This window comes from Thunnus albacares, chromosome 17 (assembly GCF_914725855.1).
Source record: "Thunnus albacares chromosome 17, fThuAlb1.1, whole genome shotgun sequence".
Classification (NCBI taxonomy): domain Eukaryota; kingdom Metazoa; phylum Chordata; class Actinopteri; order Scombriformes; family Scombridae; genus Thunnus; species Thunnus albacares.
In genome coordinates, this window is record NC_058122.1 from 3,045,310 (window position 1) to 3,064,163 (window position 18,854).

The 18,854-nt window shown below is 41.7% G+C and overlaps 1 protein-coding gene across 4 annotated transcripts in view; it reads left to right on the plus strand.

The window, feature by feature from the left end:
* The window catches only part of hoxb3a (homeobox B3a), a 95,281-nt gene that overhangs the window by 47,416 nt on the left and 29,011 nt on the right, over positions 1-18,854 (plus strand). For all 4 annotated transcript variants that reach the window (XM_044331985.1, XM_044331986.1, XM_044331984.1 and 1 more), the window contains exon 3: positions 2,999-3,414. The gene's annotated coding sequence lies outside the window, so the exon portion shown is untranslated. The remainder of the gene's footprint in view (positions 1-2,998; positions 3,415-18,854) is intronic.

An 18,854-nucleotide genomic window follows, 5' to 3' on the forward strand; every position in this document is an offset into this window, starting at 1 on the left:
GCAGTTTTCTGTCTTGTTGTTATAATTTTAACTGTCGATATTTCTGTTTTGTTTAAAGACAAAATATAGCTTTTTAAATTTTAATTATAGTTATTTTTGAATTCAGTGTTGATTGTAAAATGATAGCCTACTTTATGCTGTTATTGCTGAGAATGACAAGGAGCGTTTATGTGGTCCGTTGATTGTTCATTTTGTGATGTTGTATACAGGGAAACACAGACTGACAGGGTGACTAAAGTCAAATAAAGTTCAAATAAGGCATTTTCCAAACAGGGTTTATGAAGCTGCCTAAACAAAGGACACTAATATCCAAAACCAAAATCCTGGTACAAATAGCTCACAACACAGTATAAACGCAGCACTATACAATGTACTACCTATTACCTCAGTTGTACTTATATATTTTTTATTTTTTTGGTCATCTTATTTTCTTTTGCTCGTTTAATGAAGTGACAGCTTTTCGAGCTTTTATATTTTTGGAATTGTGTGACGAGTTATTATAATAATTATTATTACCTGCAATACAAAAAGCGCTATTCATTTCTTGTAGGCTAAGTGGAAAATTAAAAAAAAAAAAAAGTAATTTAATTATAAGCAGTTGTCCTAGCCAGGGACACTCAGAAAAATAAGGAGCCTTTTATTGCATGTCTGAATGGTGTTGATTTATTTTTCTATTTCTTCTTCTATGTCTCTCCCCGCACATTAAATGCGCGCACACTTCTTTATACCCCTCTCCCTCTATTCTTTCACCTTGTGCCACTTTTTAGATATTTTATTCTGCAAGTGTTTTTTTTTTTAAAAATTGATGTTATTTTATTTACATTCCAAAGATCCGTTTCTATCGTTATTGATGATGATAATAATAATAATGATGGTATTGTTGAACATGTGTTACCTCCCCCGATATGTAAGTTGCTCCTTTCTCTGCTTATGCCTCCTCAGTGTGTCTACCTTCCTATTATTTGTAAATAGTTCATAGAAATTTAAATAAATGGCTGAAAAAGTATCGTTTTCTACCCTTTTCTCTCATTTCCTCTCTCAAACTCATTTTCTGTTCGGTGTCAGTTCTAAAATGAAACATCTGCTGTGAAATATTACCAAGTCAAGAGGTTTGGAGTTATGCAAACGCTCATAAAATTGTATAGTTTAAGTATAAAATCACGTTTTTAAATGTTACCTGTTAAATTACAGGTTTAATTTTTTATATATTTTTATATTCTTAGAAGAGAATAATTTCCATTTTGCTTTGCACTGCAGGTCTGACAGAACAAACATACGCCCTCTTCTCTCCTCTCAGCGAAATTTAAGGGTGAAGGATGCATATAAAGCACACACACACACACACACACACACACTCACGCTTCCACATTCACACACAATAAATAATTTCATTTAATTTCACTGTTGGTTTTGCCTACAATCGCACAGCGCAACCTGTCTTGAGAAATCAGGGGCCTGCAATGATTAATCTGTCCCGGCCGTGAGTGATCTTGGTACATTACGTCCTGTAATCTCGTTTTAAATCACAAACCGTCCCTCCGTTTCACTCCCGTTCTCCCGTTAATTTAACGGCTGCTCAGACGCGCTTGCACCGGCCCGACACAGAGTACGGGACACCCCCTCCCCTACTCTTCTGTTTCTGAAGAAAAAAAAAAATTAAATAGTTTCTCGGTTCGTGGTCTTTTAATGCTTTAATGAGTGTAATTTTTGCACAACAGTTTTTTTTTCTGTCTGTGTTTTCTGCATCGGTGCAGTGCGCGCATGTGTGTTTTATTTTTTATATATTACAAAAAGGGAGCGGGCCGGCGCCATAGCTCAAACCCTGACAACCAAATAGATAATCAACAAGACGAATGGCTTCTTTTGTAAGGCTCGGCTCCTGTATTAATTTTCATTTTCTTTTCTTAGAGCAGGTATCGAAAAATATAGAGCAAGAGGGGGGGAGAACGAGAAAATAGCATTCCTCTCGATGAACTTTAAACAAAAAAAGTCTGCCCCCCAAATTGGTCCGCTCGTATTCCTCGGCCCAGAGAAGATTCCCTATTACTTGTTGGTTGATTTCTCCCTGGGCCTCTTGCCACAGAGACTCCCTTTGCCCATTTATCTGTTTTCTTCCTATTTATGAAAGGCTCCTCCAGCGCAAGACCGCCCTCCTATCAAACTGTACACCTACATTTGCTCAAACACGCGCACACTGCGCCAAAAAGCGTGAAGCCTTACATATGGTGGCTCGTATACAGGCTTGTAAGCCTGCACCCTCGCGCATTCCATTGTTTCATTCCTGTTAACTCTTTTATTTTCCCCTTTTTAATATTAAACACTCTGCTCCAAATGGACTATAGCACGTTTTCACTCCAGTTTCACTTTAGTTGTAGCTTTTCTAGAAAATATTAATTTCCAGTTGCTGAGAACGAGCAACATATATATTTTTGCTCTTCTATAGAATGCTATGAGCTTTAATACCTCCTCCTCCACACGCAAACCCTCAGGCGGTCTACCTCTCCTCCTCACATAAGATAATATTTGTGTCCAAATGCTGTAATTTTCGCAACACTACCATCCGTACTATACTGGAGCATCTCGACACCCTCCTCCCCAATATTCATACACACATGTACACACATATGTGCCTTCACAATAACCCTTAAATCCCCTGAGCACTTGCAGTCCGATTTGAAATAAATGAATTTGTGTGCAGGGTGACACCGCGCACAATAAAATCCACCAAGGAATCCTTATTCTTTTTTTAGCCTCCTTTATCAGCCGGGGCCTTCTGCTGCTTCTGTGAATGGGCGCAGATTTTTTTTGTGAGGATGCCCACCCCCAACCTTCCCCCCACCCCCCCCCTCCGAAAAAGTTCACCGCCATTATTTTCTGGACAGGACAGAGGGGACGGCACCTCAAGAAAAATGCGAGAATTATACAAGAAAAAATCATTAATCACTTGTTCTTCTTTAAACACTTCTTCTCCTTCTTCTTCTCTATTGTCATCCGGCAGCCACACACAAGACCCCTTCTGCCAGGAGAGAGAGAGAGAAAGAGACAGAGAGAGAGAGGGGGCAAGGAACAGAGAGACACAGGAAAAGAAAAAGAAGACGTCTTGGAAGACACTTGGAAGACACCCCCCCCCCCCCCCTCCTCCCTCCCTCCCTTCCTCACACATACACACACACACACACACACACACACACACACACACACACACACACACACACATAAACACTCATATACACTTCCCTCCCCTTCCCACCCATTCACAAGCTATTTTTACACCCCACAAGTATCCTACCATAAGAAAAAAAAGTTTTTCTTCCTCACTGGAAAGAAGAAAATCCCTGCAACAAACCAGTCAGAGAGCCCTCACAGCACAAGAAGAAAATGGTCCAGAAAGTCCTGAAAGTGATGGCGTCTAAGGTAAGAGGCCTGGGAATTTCATTTTGTCTCCCCTTTTCTGTCTTTGGCTCTCTTGCTCCTCTGTGTCTGACGGCTCGGTGGCGTTTTTATGGTTTTATTGCCCCCCTACGCATTTGGCGAGGTCAGGAAAAGGGGGCATGTATGGCCGTGGGGGCTTTGATTTTAGCTGCATGTTTGTGTTGGAAGGTGTGTGTGTGACTGTGTGTTTGCATGCAATGTATACAGTTACAGATGACGGGCTTGTGTTGTGCTGTTTTCTGTTTTCTCCAAAGTTTGTGCAACTGTTTCCGTCCCCCCCTTTGCTGCGGTGGTGTCACTTCAGCGTCTGTTTGCCACTCATGAGGCCTGCCGCTTCTTCAGCATCTGTTGTGCGTAAAATGTGCTATCGTATGTGTGTGTTTTTTTTACGCACGGGATTTATGTGGAATTTATAAGATTCAGCTTAAATGGATTATATGATGCAATTGCATTATGAGAGTAACGCAGTTGCATATTCAGGGTCGTATTACTCTAGGAAAATTCAGAAGAGGTCTGTATGACAGTATGGCGCACGTGAATAATTCCTGGTTCACCCAGAGCTTATTATGCATTTTGTCTTGGCTGTGTTTCTGTGGTTATAAAGTGTTGCTGTGGTTTAGGCCTGCAGCTTTTAATGAGATACAGTTGTGTGTGTGTTTGTGTGTGTGTGTGTGTGCGCGCGCGCGCGCGTGTGTTTTGTTGGCCAGGTGCAAACAGGCTACAGAGACTGCGGTGGGAATATGAATAATACGGCGCTCAATTGGAGAGAGGGGTGCAGTGGGAGGGGGAAGGTGAAAAAGAAAAATTAAAAGAAGTGAGCTGAGCGCTGGTTAATGGATACTCTCTCGGTTGCGCTCCAAAACAATTTACCTCGAAAACAAACGATTTTCAAGGCTTTCCAAATGAACTGCGAACGATCGCCGGTCGCCGTGCGCGCTCAGGCCTCCGGTATCTGCTGATCCGAGCAGTAGCAGCCGCAGGAAGCGCACTCACTCCTGTTTGACCCCCTCAGAAATCAATCTGTACGCGTTTAAAAATAAAAGGGCAGCGGTTCTGGTGGAGGGGCTCCGGCCTCTCATGGGGACTCAGGCCGTGCCGTGATGCGATGCGTGGAGAAGTAAGAGAAACAAATGGTAGAAATATAAGTGGCTGGTATCGAAGGAAAGGCAGAGAGAGAGGGAGAGAGAGGTGGAGGAGGAAAAAAAATCGATGGTCATGCAGGGGCAGTGGAATGGCCAAGCTGCGGCCACAGAGGGTTCAACCAGAGGACACGTTTTTCTGACCGATGAGGTCCACTGGCTCTGAAGCCAGAGGCTGACCCGTGGTTAGTCCCCCTCCCCACCCCCGCACACACACACCACTCCTACCCCCATCATTCCTGGTCCCCCTTGACCTCGCAAGGCTGTTGGACCCTCCGCTCCCTTGGACATTCCCAGACCTCCGGAGCCCCCGGGCCACTTAGTCATAACAGGCCGAGTTCAGGGCACTGTAACCCGGGGGCACGGCGGCGATATCTCCGCTCCCACACCCAAACAACCAGACAGACAGGATGACAAGTAAGCCAACCACCTAGGCAGGGGTCAGCTACAGGCCACTGCTCACTGTCAGTTAAATAAGGCTGGCTGAAATGTAAAAATAAAAGATGAAATACACCTCGCCCAAAATAAAATGTTTATGTTTTATCATTTTTAGAGTAGCTTTCTCAACCTTCGGTCAATATATCCTCCCAGCAGTGTTTCAAAGTTGGTCCTCTGTCTCAATCTAAAGCATTGGGCACTCATACAGATGTATAACTGTATGGTTTGGTATGAAACAATCAGCCAGGCTTGTTAGACGGGCTCAGAATGTGCAGCCTGATACTGGACAGTATTTGGACAGACTGGGAGCTTAGTGTAAACACAGCCTGCCCCTCCGGATTGCCTTGCTGAAAAGCTGCTGAGCAGCCCTTTTAACTTCCAAGCCAGTTCCAGCTCTGTTACCATGTTGTAGTTTATGTTTGGTCAAATTCAGGATAACAGCACTCATTTTGACAAGTTGATTCATAGTAGCCAAAGAATAACATAAAATACATCAGAATTGCGAAAGTTGTACTATCATAGTGCAATTCAGTTATTTACCAGCATTGGGCTGGTGGCTGCTGGTCATTTTCCAGCTGGGTAATCCGACCTGCAACGGGCAGGGATGGTGTGTGTGTGTGTTGGTTGGGTACTGATTAATCAAATCAATGGCATATGGGGGAAATACTGTAGGCCACTCTGGTTCCACTATGCCTTCATTGCAATAAAATATTTCCCATATAGCATAGATTTCCCTCTGTATTTTCTGTTCTACATTTGACCAAGGTCTCATTAGACATGCAACATTTGATTGTACTGTCTATACAAACTCTGGTACCTTGCAAGACCCACTGATGGGTCCATGTTTACACTGACTTGCTGTGAAATAAAGCTCTGTTCAGATCCATGTCAGTATCCAAAGACACCAGATCAAATTGAATTATGGGGAATTTTGTCTTAAAGGGGATTTAAATCAGTCTAATAATCATCTGTACCTCATCCAAATTCACACCAACAAATATTGTCATATCACATGCAGCACATGCCCTGATTGTGGCAATCCAGAAACGTCAATTGACTTTGGAAGTATTTAATATTCTGATTTTGATCTGCTGCTCTCAATGGTGCAAGCAGGATGTGGTTCAGTATTGCCTCAAGGACTCTTTAATGGGACACATGGCTGTTGATGGGATCACTCCTGTGACTTTTTGTTCTCTTAATTGTCCTCTTAAACTACTATCCCAATCCTTGATAATACACGTATTAAAACACACTAAAGCAGCCACTCAGTGCTCTGTGTGTGTTGTGTAAGTTGCTGAAGGAAGAGCTCACCTGTAAGGCAGAAAGAAGAGCTGCATCAGATCTGTGGTGTTGCAATTTTACCAGCATGGTTATGTATTGCAGAAAGATGTAGAGCAGACAGATTGTTACATTTAATTAAACTTTGTCCAATAATACTGTATGTGCCAATCATGTGCCACAGAGTTGCTTACAAAAAGATCATCCAAACACAGCTCTCCCAGCTCTGTGTTTTTTTCAGAAAGGTCCACTTACAGCAAACAAGATGCTAATGATGATTCAATATCATCATTTGGTATATAGGGGTGTATATAATATGAAAGGTCAGAGGTCACAGCACTTTGGGGATGATTAAAAATCCTAAGGAACCAGTGTAAATATGATACCTGAGTGCCAGGACCCACTTCAAGATAAATGTTACATAGCTGAGTACGTTTCCTACAACAGCATTATTTTTCCACTGAATATAATACACTTAAATATATAAATTGCATCAGTGTGTTATTTATCTTAATACTAGAAGTATTCAAATAACTTACAGTCTGTAGAATTTCAAAAGTATAATTCAAATAAGCCAATATTTGATTAAGCAATAAATAGTAACAGCATTAATTAATCTACCAAGCATTTAGTGCCAACTTTCAAGACTAAACCGTTTTCTATTGCGTTTCATTTTCTATATGTGCCACGGACATATTTCAACCACAGGTTTACAGGTTTACCTTTACATGTGATTCTGGTGAGCCAGGAATCATCACTGATGATGGAGAATGATGATAAAGGGAACCAAACAGATGTGGCTTTTTTTTATTGTGGTTCTGTTATTTGCCCTTGCATGTATTATTACTTTGTGTATTTGTTGTTAAATGGGACATGGAAGGGTTTCCACAAAGTATTGAACTGATACAGATAGAAGAGAGTGGCTTCATTCAGCAGACTGAAGATAGAATAGATAACCAGCAGATAGATAGAACAATTCTCTAACACTCACTGAAAATACAACTCATCCTCATAATATTCTTTATGATGTGCCAACAAGCTAATCCTCCAGCACTGTCTTTTGTAATATGCTTTAACTGTAATTTTGCACTTTTGTAAAGTAACAATGTTGCTGTGGAAACATATTGACTGAAGTTACAGTATATTATGTATGGTTAAAGCTGCCCTGTGGAGTTTTTGAAAGCTAGTGGTGCTGTAGAGCAAAGTGACGATCAGCAGCTTCCTGTGTTGTTTGTATCTTGTATTATGTTGACATGTGTACAAGAACTAACACAACACACACACACACACACACACACACACACACACACACGCACGACATTGGCTGTTTGTTCAGATACCATTACAATGTGTTTACAGTAATGTGGAATTCCCAGTGCAGTGCAGTGTATGATGTGGAGGTTTGGGTGGTCAAAGTGTTGAGGAACAGTGTATGTTGTCATTTAGGTATGAGCTTATACATGTCTGCTACTGGCAGTAGAAATTGATAGCTGTAATGCTTGTAATAGCAGTGCACTAATCAAAGAGAAGAAGATGCAGGTTTCAAAGCAAAACTTCATATGTTTTCAATGTGTTTATGCATTTTAGTGAGAAATCTTGCATTCAGGTGACATGATGTTATAAATATGATATACCCAGGTAAATTAAAAGTTAGTATTGATGCTATAGCTTCACTCCTCAGCTTTATAAAGAAATGCTCTGCAGTAGTTTGTAAAGTTTCTCATCCTGAAACCTTGAATGGAGAAAATCTAATTTCTGCCCTGAGCTCACGCAGGTTCATTAAAAACACGCTTGTTAAATTAAAACTCCTGCTGCTCTGCCGCTGCATAAACGCCCGCTGAGCTCTCATTTAATGAAACCAGACTTTACTTTTTTGTGATTTTAAGTGTGTTTCTGCCTTTGCACATTGCTACACACTGTTGTTTTTTTCTGCAGCTTTATTACTCGTCCTTGTGCTTCTCCCCCATCCAAAAGGAGATTTGTTTTTGTAATCTCAGTGGTATTAGTAGTTAAATAACTGTAAAGTAAAAGCATGAAGCAGCAGGGGTCAGGCAGGCGGGTGAGATATGGTTCTCACTCTGACCTGCAGTTTATAGAGAAGCTGCTTTCAGCTTTACAGTCTGCTGTCACTGAGATGTTTGGAGGGTTTGAACCAGCTGATGGAGCTGATGTTTCAACGCCAGCTTAACACAGGAAGCTGCAAGCTTTCAGGGTTCACAAAAACACACACATGCACACACTCACTTACATGTACTGTGACATGCATGCTAAAACGACAAGCACCAAATATGTCTCCACGGTGTGTGTGTGGCACATACACACACACACACACACACACACACATAAAACTACAGTCACAACAACTCTCTCTCTCTCTCTCTCTCTCTCTCTCTCTCTCTCTCTCTCTCTCTCCCTCTCTGGCCCGGGGAGTCTCGCGGTGGTTTGCTAATTGCCAGACAAATCGCCTGCGCGGTTTTTCCCCCTCGCGCTTGTTGCAGCCGCGTTGCCCGAGAAATTTATTATTCTGGAGAGTGCGAGGAGCCGAGGAGGTCACGGTGCAGGCGCGCGGGCTGCAGGAGGAGGTCGTCACGAGAGATATATGGCTGCCAGGCTTTTACTACTGCACCGGCTGTGTGTGTGTGTGTGTGTGAAAGAGAGAGAGCCATTTAAAAGTAGACATGTATTAAATATTGAAAAGAGAGAGCCAAATAATGGTTGCCAAGTTGTAGCAGCCACATACACTATTTCTGTTTATCGGCCAGCCTGTTAAATGTTGTGGCATGGCGGTGATTCCGAGTGTAACGTTAGTCAGTAGGTAATATCAATTATCAGCAGTTATTTCAAATGATTCAAACTGATTATATATTATGATATCGGAGTCTTCATGCAAACAAGAATTTAAAAATCCAAACTAAATCTCTTGGTGCATCCCGCCAGCACTGCTTGTTCTTTTGTTAGCAACAGGAAGGAAGGAAGAAGAGTCTTTTAGTGGACTCTTGACTCACAACATCTTTACAAAACTATGAATTACTTTAAAAGTTTTTAACTGGTTTGATTGTTTATCGGAAAACAATTTTCTTTGTTATCGTTTTACATCAAATCAGCAGTTGTATCACAACCTGGCAACCCAAATACCCTGCATAGTGTATTAAAGCATCATAGGGCCTTTTAACTTGAACTGATTCAATAATAAATGAATTATTAATGATTAATAATGCACCTTGTAAGTTTCCTTTATTGCAAAGTGATAGTGCTGTTAGACAGCGTGGTATCAGCGATGCTGCATTCAGTGAATGGAGGCGAGCAGGCCTGCGGTGTGATGATCGTACCTCTGTTTGTTACAGCAGCGCTCATATCCGTTAGATGTGAGTGATAAATAGGCATCTGTGGCCTTTATGACTAATGTTGGGACATTAGGCCCGTACAGCAGCGTGTTGATAGTAAAATATTAAACGACCCCTCAGCCCCTCTTTACCTTTTACTTATCAATATCCTAATGACAAGGACGCGCTGACTGCTGTTATATCATATATAATAACATCCTGCGGACAGAAAATCTCAAACACACAAAGATTAGAATTCGGGTTTGACAAAATCAGCCTGTCGCATATCTTCACAGTTTACTAGAAGTGATTTTGTTGCTGGTCGTGTAGTGAGATCACAAATAGAAAGTAGAGGAACAAGAAATCCACAAAAAAAGCTTGATAATAAGCCTCAATAACGTAAAAACATCCTAAGGACCCAAAAGACGATGTAAAATTCCTTACTGTTAATACTGATACTCGCCAGTTATCCCTGTCCTATATGGACCATGATTTAAAACAGACATATATGTAGATGAATAAATATGTTGGCAAATGAAACGCTTGTTGCAAAATGTTTTTAGCGTGCGTCCAGTTTACTGTCAGTTACTCTGTAAGACTGGAGCTGTAGCCTACATTCAAGATCACTCAGTACAGCCAACAGTTAATATTACCAGTAATCCAGAGGTACTTATCCATTAGTATTAAACCAAAACAAACAAAAGCATGTGGCTTAACTGTGTTACAAATTGTGATGGTTGTTCAGATCGTTATATTCTTATAATCTACGAGCAGTGTGAATCACTCAATTAAAAGACCAACATGAGAAGTGTAATTGTAAGGTGTAATTGATCCACAGTGTACTGTAACTCAGCAGGATCTCTCCCAGGCTTTATAAAGTCCACAATGGCGAGACAGTTTGAACATTGCTCAAAAGTCATTGATCCTGTCATGTCTGACAACAAAACACTCACACAAGCCTATTAAACTGCGCTCTATCGCCTGTTTAGAGTACAGACGACGGCTTGCAAATATTACAATATCAAGGATCCTGGCTTTGTGCATGAATATATATATATTTACCTTTTAATTACTCAAATGTTATTTATAGGTTATTGATTTATTCTTTACTTAACAGATAAAAAGAGAACAATAATAATGGAGGGGGGTTATGGGATTCCACCGGCCAAGCTACACCGCCCGGGAGACCGGCCGGGGATGTCTCTGGTGCAATCCCATAACTGGGGAGGGGAAGACCTCACGTCTCGCGCAGCAGAAGAATATATTTCAAAAACCGGTTGTGCGCGTGCTGCCGTCTCGAGACAGATTTACGAGCCGCAGTAAAAGGCGAGATGTCGGGGCTTGGTAAATCAATCTCTCTCTTCTCTTACTGTCTCTGTCTCTCTTTCTCTTTCGAATCAGTCTATAATAATAATAATAATAATAATAATAATAATAATAATAATAATAATAATAATAATACATTATTAATAAAACATCTCTACTGATCTAATATATAACCTCTTAAACAGGCCTTGGACACTTTTATTTTATGGCCATTCTACATCTTAACAAAGAGACATTTTCAGTTTCTCTCTTTTTATTCAAAGCCTAGTTAATCATTAACGAGGAGGAAGAATCTACCTGTCTTAATCCATCACGGACCAAGAGACCCCCACGATCCCAAAGAACTCTAACATCACTTCTATTATTGGCTCTTACTATTATTTTGCACTTAGATAAGAAATGTTCAAATAACCATTAGAATAACCTGTAAGCCATACTTTAATGCTGACTTCCTGTATACACTATCTGCTTGTATTTTGTGGTTATACTATGTATTAGTTGGTTACATTGAGAGAGTGTTGTCAAGCTACTTAAAATATCTCTGTCGTTTTGTTTTCATGATATTAAAATACTGAAGTGCAAATAAATGATTTAAAGTGGTGTAGCCATGTCACTAAGACGTCCCTGTTTGTTTACTCAGACGCAGCTATGGCGGCAGTCTAATGTCACTAAATGCATGTTTATAATGGTTCATCTTCAGCGTTATAACACTACAGTTGACTCTAGCAGCCCCCCCGCCCATCATAATTCAGATATTCCGGCTATTGAAATGGTTTTCTGTGTGTAATAGCTTTATATGCGGCTGTGCCAAGTTTACAGAGCTGATTCCTATTGCTGTTGTCAGGCCGGCCCAGGTCTCTGCTGCTACTTATCTTTGCTGTTGTTTCACACTGTGATTGCTATAATTTATGGCCGTCATTACAGACGCCATCATCACCACCGCAAATGTTTGATTTCAATCTTGTTGTGGGTAAAATCTCATGGAACCGCCGCGGTGCTTGGAATGCAAGTTTAAAGGACTTCATCTGTGCGTTGTTAGTGCGTCAAAAAAAAAGTGGAATAAATAAATTACCACCCAACTGTTTCACCGATAATAGGTTCAGAACTACATTTGTTTCCTTCTTCCTAATTGTTTTTATGCCTTTGTCATCTTGCAGATTATATTTTTAGTAACAAACAATCCAAACTGGCCGATTGCGTTTCTGCTCTGATCTCACCAGAAAGTAGTTCTGGCTAATCGCATTAGATATTAACCATCTTTTATTTGTCACTACTTCTCTCTGTCTCCCTTTCTGGCGTCCCACTTCTTTAAAAAATTAGCTGGATAAAATACAAAACAATATTGGTGAAGTTTGAATTGACACTCCTGGTAGAAATGAAGTCTATGTAGGCTATGCGGAGGAGACAGGTAGTGTGGCGGAGAGGCGGCGGTGCTGTGTTCCTCTGAGGAGCAGCAACGTGTCTTCAGGCCCATTGTTTGACCTTGAAGTGTTTCTTCTTAGATACTCAGTAGCTAGGTTAGCTCTGTTATAGCAGCCGGAGCACTTTTTTTTGAATCTCGAGCTCCATTGTTCTGTTAGAGGCGGCTGGAGCTGTGCAACCGGGAGACAGAGCCAAAAGGCTCCAACGTGCCATTGTTGCCCTGCACGGCCTCGCAACGGGGGTTTTTGTCTCTCCGTTGTTTCTTCGTCTGTCTCTCTCTCTCTCCCTCTTCTTCTCTCTGCCTCCTTAGTGCCTCTCCCTCTCTCCTTGTCTCCCTCTCCTCTGCGGCCACCCCGCCAGGAGAACTTGTTAAAAGGCTAAAAGAAGGTGCGCGTTTGAACAATGTATTTATTTATATTTTTTTTAAATATGTCATTCTAAATCGTATTATTACAAAGAGATGAGAGAAAAGCATGGCCTTGTCTGTGTTCAGGGTTTACACCATTTTCTCTTTGATTTCCAGCCGCCTAACTCACATTTCGATGCGGAAGATGAATTTGTAATTATTAAAAAAAAAAAGACACTTTTACGATTTGTTTTCACTGACACAGTTGGCCTGAGTGTTTGTTAAATATTTAGTTAAGCTCCAGGCCGCGTGAATATGACACCACATAGGAGGAATAAACTCAGCTGTGATGCTCAATAGTCTGATAAAAATATGCTCGTGCTGTTTGCCCTCAACATCGAATATTTCCAAATGCTGGGAACAGATACATTGAAATATAAGACAGGACAATATAAGGAATTCCCCTTGTTCTGCCGACTAACGGCGACCTGAGAAAGAGATGACAGTGAGGAATAACGAAGAAAGAGTCTGAGGCGTGCAGTCATTTTTTAAAACGAACATAGTCGGTGACAATCATCTTTTATCGGTCTCTCTCTGTCCGCCACAGGCCTACCCCTGCTTCCACCTCACACTTTATAGCACACACACACACCACTCACTGCCTCCCACTGAAAAGGCTGAAAGGTGAGCAGAAGTCATCCCATAGAATTTTATGTTCATTTTTTTTTTATAACTTAAACAGAGTCCTGCATCGAACAGCACCCCTGCATGCGTGCACAGGTCCGGATGGGTCCCACGAACGGAGAGAGGCGCACGGATACCCCCCCCCCACTGCCCCCACCTCACACCCCCCAGCCCCCGACCAACGCGTCACGTGATTCATTAAATAATTAATGCAGAGGTTGCAGAATAGATATGTATTCGTCAGGAATATAACGGTAAGACATGGTGCTGCTCCAGTGTGTGTGTGTCTGACGTGGAAAATTCAACTGTCCTTTCAAAAAAAAAAAAAAAAAAAGATACAAGCCCCCCTATAGCAGCGGAGAGAGGGGGAGAGAGAGAGAGAGAGAAAAAAGGAGAGAGAGAGGTAGAGGGGGGAGAAGAGGAGACACTGAGAAACGCCAACAGAGAGAGAGAGAGGAAGAGAAAAGAGAGAAGGAGGCTGCAATAAAACAAATTTGGACGGGTGTGCGTCTTGCGGGTCGTTGTGGACACCGTGAGTATTGCGGAAGGAAGGGAACTGCATGGGGGGAAACCACACTTCTTCTTCCTCATCTTCTACGCCGCTGCGCCGCCTTCGCCCGCATCCCTCTCACTGAATCATAGGCTATTTTAACATCGTGGTAAATATGCCCCAAAATACCCATCTTTCGCCGTGTTTTCTCATCGTGCATGTTGCTGTCGTGTTGTTTACACATCACCCCCCACCCATCATCATCAGCCATTGTTTATAGGTTGAAGCGGTGCAGCCGCGCAGCCTGCAAACCGGAGAGAGAGAGAGAGAGAGGGGGGGAGCAATGCAATGTTAGCCGATGGCTGTTTATATTTTAAGAAGCACTTGGATATTCTTCTCCATCTTTCTCCCATCACCTCCTGTCTGCCTCTACATCTCTCTCTATCTGCCTGACTCTCTGTCCATCTCTCTCCCTCTCTCTCTCTCTCCCTCTCCCTCTCTTCTTTTTTTTTTCCCAGCCAGCTACTTCTCTTGATTTATAGTGAGGCAGGGTGTCAGCGTGCGGCCGCGGCTGCCATTGTGTGTTTGTGAGGGAGTGCTGTTGTTTATGGTGCTGCCCACGATAAATCATGTTTCCCTCTGCTGTGGGGAGACGGTGGCGAAAAAATGACGGTCGATGGACCGATGATACACCGGAACGAGGAAGAAGAAGAAGAGGAGGAAGAGATGTCGCCACGGCCGCCACGGGCTCTTCTTTCTGTTCCGGCTCTGTTTTCACTGCCCTGCTCTCTTTCCCCTCCTTCTCTATATCTGCCTGCCTTTCCTCCATGCCCTCACACACACCTCCGCCTTTTACACTTGATTATTACTAGGGGTGTTTCTTTTTTTCTTGCTCAGTATGACAGTGGCTGGCTGTAGCTCCGGGTCTTGAATTACTGCGGCGACCAATTAACGGGAGATTTGTTTAAATTTGGCACACCGGGCACGCCTCGGCCGCCATGAAATCTCATAAAAAGGACCTGCCGGCCAGGAAAATCTCATCCATCTAGCCAGGAGGTGTGAGTGATTCCAAGTAGCTCAGTCATGGGAGCCAGGCTGAAGATCTAAATGACGCCGGTTCGAGTCCATGGCTTCTGCAAGCACAATGAGCCCATAGGCCCCTGCTTTAAAGTGAAATGCAATCAGAAAACTGTTTTCTGCACTGACGGAAACTATCTAATGAGAATCAACTTGGCTTTGGAATTTAAATGGGCTTTATGCCAGCAATACTACCTGCTTCTTGTTGTAGCCTAGTAAAGATCTCCTACGTTATGATTCATCTGCTGCTGCTTATTTTATTAAGATGAAACGTCACAGGACCAGAGGTGCTTGTATAGTGTCCCGTTAACTTTGTGCGTAAAAGCAGACTGTACACCGTCTCTGAGTTCATTTTTTAGAAGTAGTTTTTTTTTTCCATGCATTTTTTCAAATGTGTTTTCTTTGGATGTCTGCTGGAATGGAACTGGGCGCCATTATTCATGTCAGCACTCAGTGTTTCTGCCTTTGCTCAAATCCTTCACCGTGAATCAGACCTTCTTCTTTTCTTTAAATGTGGCGAGGAAAATAAGATGCAGAGATGGGAGCATTTCCCTCCTTTTTTAACCCCATGTTTGTATTCACATGTATCTCATATCACATTCGGTTTCATTTCCAATATACACTCTTCCCATGGCAACGGAAAATCCAACCAAATGACTCAGTGAAACATTGTGAATTGGTTTGTGGTACCATTTTTAGCCTTTTCCCTCTGCGAGGAGCAAGTGGGGTGTGGGATGGAGTAAACGTAATTTCATCGGCTAACCTCATAACTCACTATAGTAAGTGACGCTTGTGTGATAGTGTGTTGTTGTTTTGGTGTGAAGCCAGCTGGTAATTTATGCAAAGTGCAATAAGAACAGAGGACAGTGAACGCAGCATCAAATGGTTTTATTATATACATATTTATTATATACAACATAAGTTTGCAAGATACTTTTTATAGACATTGCATTATTATAATTATTATAATTATTATTATTATTATTATTATTATTATTATTATTATTATTATTATTATTATTATTATTATTATTATTATTAGTATTATTATTAATAATAATAATAATAATAATAATAATAATAATAACAATAATAATAACAACAACAACAGATGAGTATTAAAGAGTTGGGATAAGTATTGGGATGAATGCATGAATGGATGGATGGATGAATGGAAGGATGGATGAATGGATGGATGGATGGATGGATGGATGGATGGATGGATGGATGAATGAATGGATGGATGGATGGATGGATGGATGGATATGCACCCGGAATCAGTTTACAATTACATTTCCAAGGCTGGACTCTTCCGCATCCTCTCTCCTCCCTCTCTGCCCTCCCTCCCCTCCCTCCCCCCACTCGGCCATCACTACCAGTGTAAACCTTAGTGTAACCAAATTAGAGCGCCTCCACGGCTTCCCATCACATAATAATGGCAGTAGCAGCAAGAGGCAGCGCTTTTCAAAATGTGTATTCCTGCTGTCCGCCGCCGTGTCAAAAACAATATCCCGCCTCATTTCTGTGGACGGAGAAAGAGACGGAGAGAGAGAGAGAGAGAGACAGAGAGAGAGAGAGTGGGGGAGTGACATGATTTCTTTCCTCCTTTTTTCATATATATTTATATATTTCGCCGGGTATCTCGACCTCATATCTGATTTGGGTGACAGCGAAGCGTTGAAAATATATTTCCAAGCGCCAGCCAGGCCGCCCGCTGCTGCAGGTTGTGAGCGTGGCCGTGTAGAGGGGGAGAAGTTTAGAGGGAGGCTAACTTGACTTTTAAAAATTAGTTGAATCATAAGTGGCTGAAACTGTTGCATTAAAATGCTCCTAAGTCACACAGTGAAGGGAAGACGACAGCAGAAGCGTTTGGTTTATCTTATCTTATCCCAGGCATGTGTCCACTGTTAAGTGTGTTTTGTCTGGCAAGATAGTTCCACATCAAACCCCGCAGAAATAGTTCAAATATTTGAAACGGTGTTGAGAAATGATATCACTCCCTGTCTGACATCCATTATGGCTGCTGCTGCTGCTGCTGTTGCTGCTGCTATCCAAGCTACAGGAGGGGGATTTCAACTCCTGCGAGGCCTCCCTGCATTCACAACTCTCTCTATTCACGCCTCACTAAATACAATTCTGTCCCCGCTGCTGCAGACCTTATTCATAATCCAGATGTGAAAAGGATTATGTTTGTTACTCCCTCTATGAAAACACAGAGAAATTGCGTAAATGTTTTACTTTGCTGCATCTTCAAAGAATCTGTAGCCTATTGTGACACCACAATACATTTACAGGCTGAAATTAATGTTTACACCGAAACCTGCTGCAGGACAATGGCTGCATCATCAACTCATTGTGACATCGGGGGAATTAAGGACGCAGCAGAACATGATACTGACCTAAAATAACACGGATTCCTTTTATATGACTGTTAGTTCAAGATAAACATAGAACGGAGCGGAATCACTGAATGGAAGCGACTTGTATGAACATCTCGGTGAAGGATCACTTCTTTAAAAGAGTTTATTTAAAGAAGTGATCCTTCCTTTTCATTAGATGAATACATGTTTTATCATGAATATTAAAAAAAAACAAAAACTTTTCGCTTCATGACCCAGCGTTCTAATCTAAAATGCATTAGCAAAAAAAGCAAAGCATGCAGATCAGCATGGTGTGTGTCTGTGTGTGTGTGTGTGAGAGAGAGAGAGCGATAGAGAGAGACAGAGAGAGAGAGAGAGAGAGAGAGGGTCTTTACTCCAAATGTATTGTTTGTTACTGATTTACCGGGCAGTAAGAGCTCAGGGGAAAGCTTGGTTAAACGGAAGAAGATGCAGCAGTAGCTCACGGTGTTTCTCCTACAGTGGCTGAAACGCCAAACAGCTGAGGCTGATACACACTCAAACGGTTTGAATCCACCGCAATTAGAGCTATATGGTTTTAGTGTTTATTGTCAAGGTCGCTGTAGACCCACGCGTCTGACAGACACGCATGAAAGCAAGCAGGCACGCGGACAAGACTTCATACAAGGCGCATCTTCCCACTCACTACCGGGGCTGGCAGCCATATTGTCTTCTTCACTGTTCTTTCCCCACGCAAAAATATTATCAACGCGCCCTGCGACCTTTCCGGTTAACGACGAAAAATGCCTTCATTTCTTCTTAAAAAGTGACTTTTTCAATGAGCTACGCAATTTTAACACCGCGTCTAATTCAGCATAACCCAAAGTCTGAGACATAAGCCACTATCTCTATAAACGTCGCTCAATCTAAAACTGTTCAGAATAGACCAAAATACTGAAAAAATCACCTTAAACATGAGCATGCCACACATAACACAGGACACGTTTTCTAACACAGATTTTGAGTAAACAAAACAGCCCACGTGCGTTTGTTTTAAAGCTTAATTTAAATGTTAAAGCATGTAAACTCATGTCTGTGTTCATTTAGTCTATTAGTGTAAGGCAGCGGCCAATTTACAAGTACAAAAATATTTTCTGTTGTATTCATCTTTAAAATGCACAATGTGAGGACTGTTATGTAGGTTTACCTGCAAATATCCCGCCTATACAGAAGAACCGCCGTAAAAAAAATAAAAATTCAAGAAGAAAATTTTTAAAAAGACAAAAAGAAGCATTTAAACAATGAAAAATAAATCTAAGGAAGGAAATGTGATTGTGGATTTGAACGGCAGTGAAAATGTATTCCATATCCATAGATCGGTACCTAACTATGTCTCAGCTAGGCTATAAAACGCCGCGGAGTCATTTAACATTAAGCTTTAGGCATATAATAATTGCTTGGAGGAAGAAACGGTTTAATCTGAAGTGAAGTGAAAAGGCAAAACCACGACAGCAATGAAAGCAGTTCGGTTTAAAAACGGCTATGGAGCAGGGATTCTTT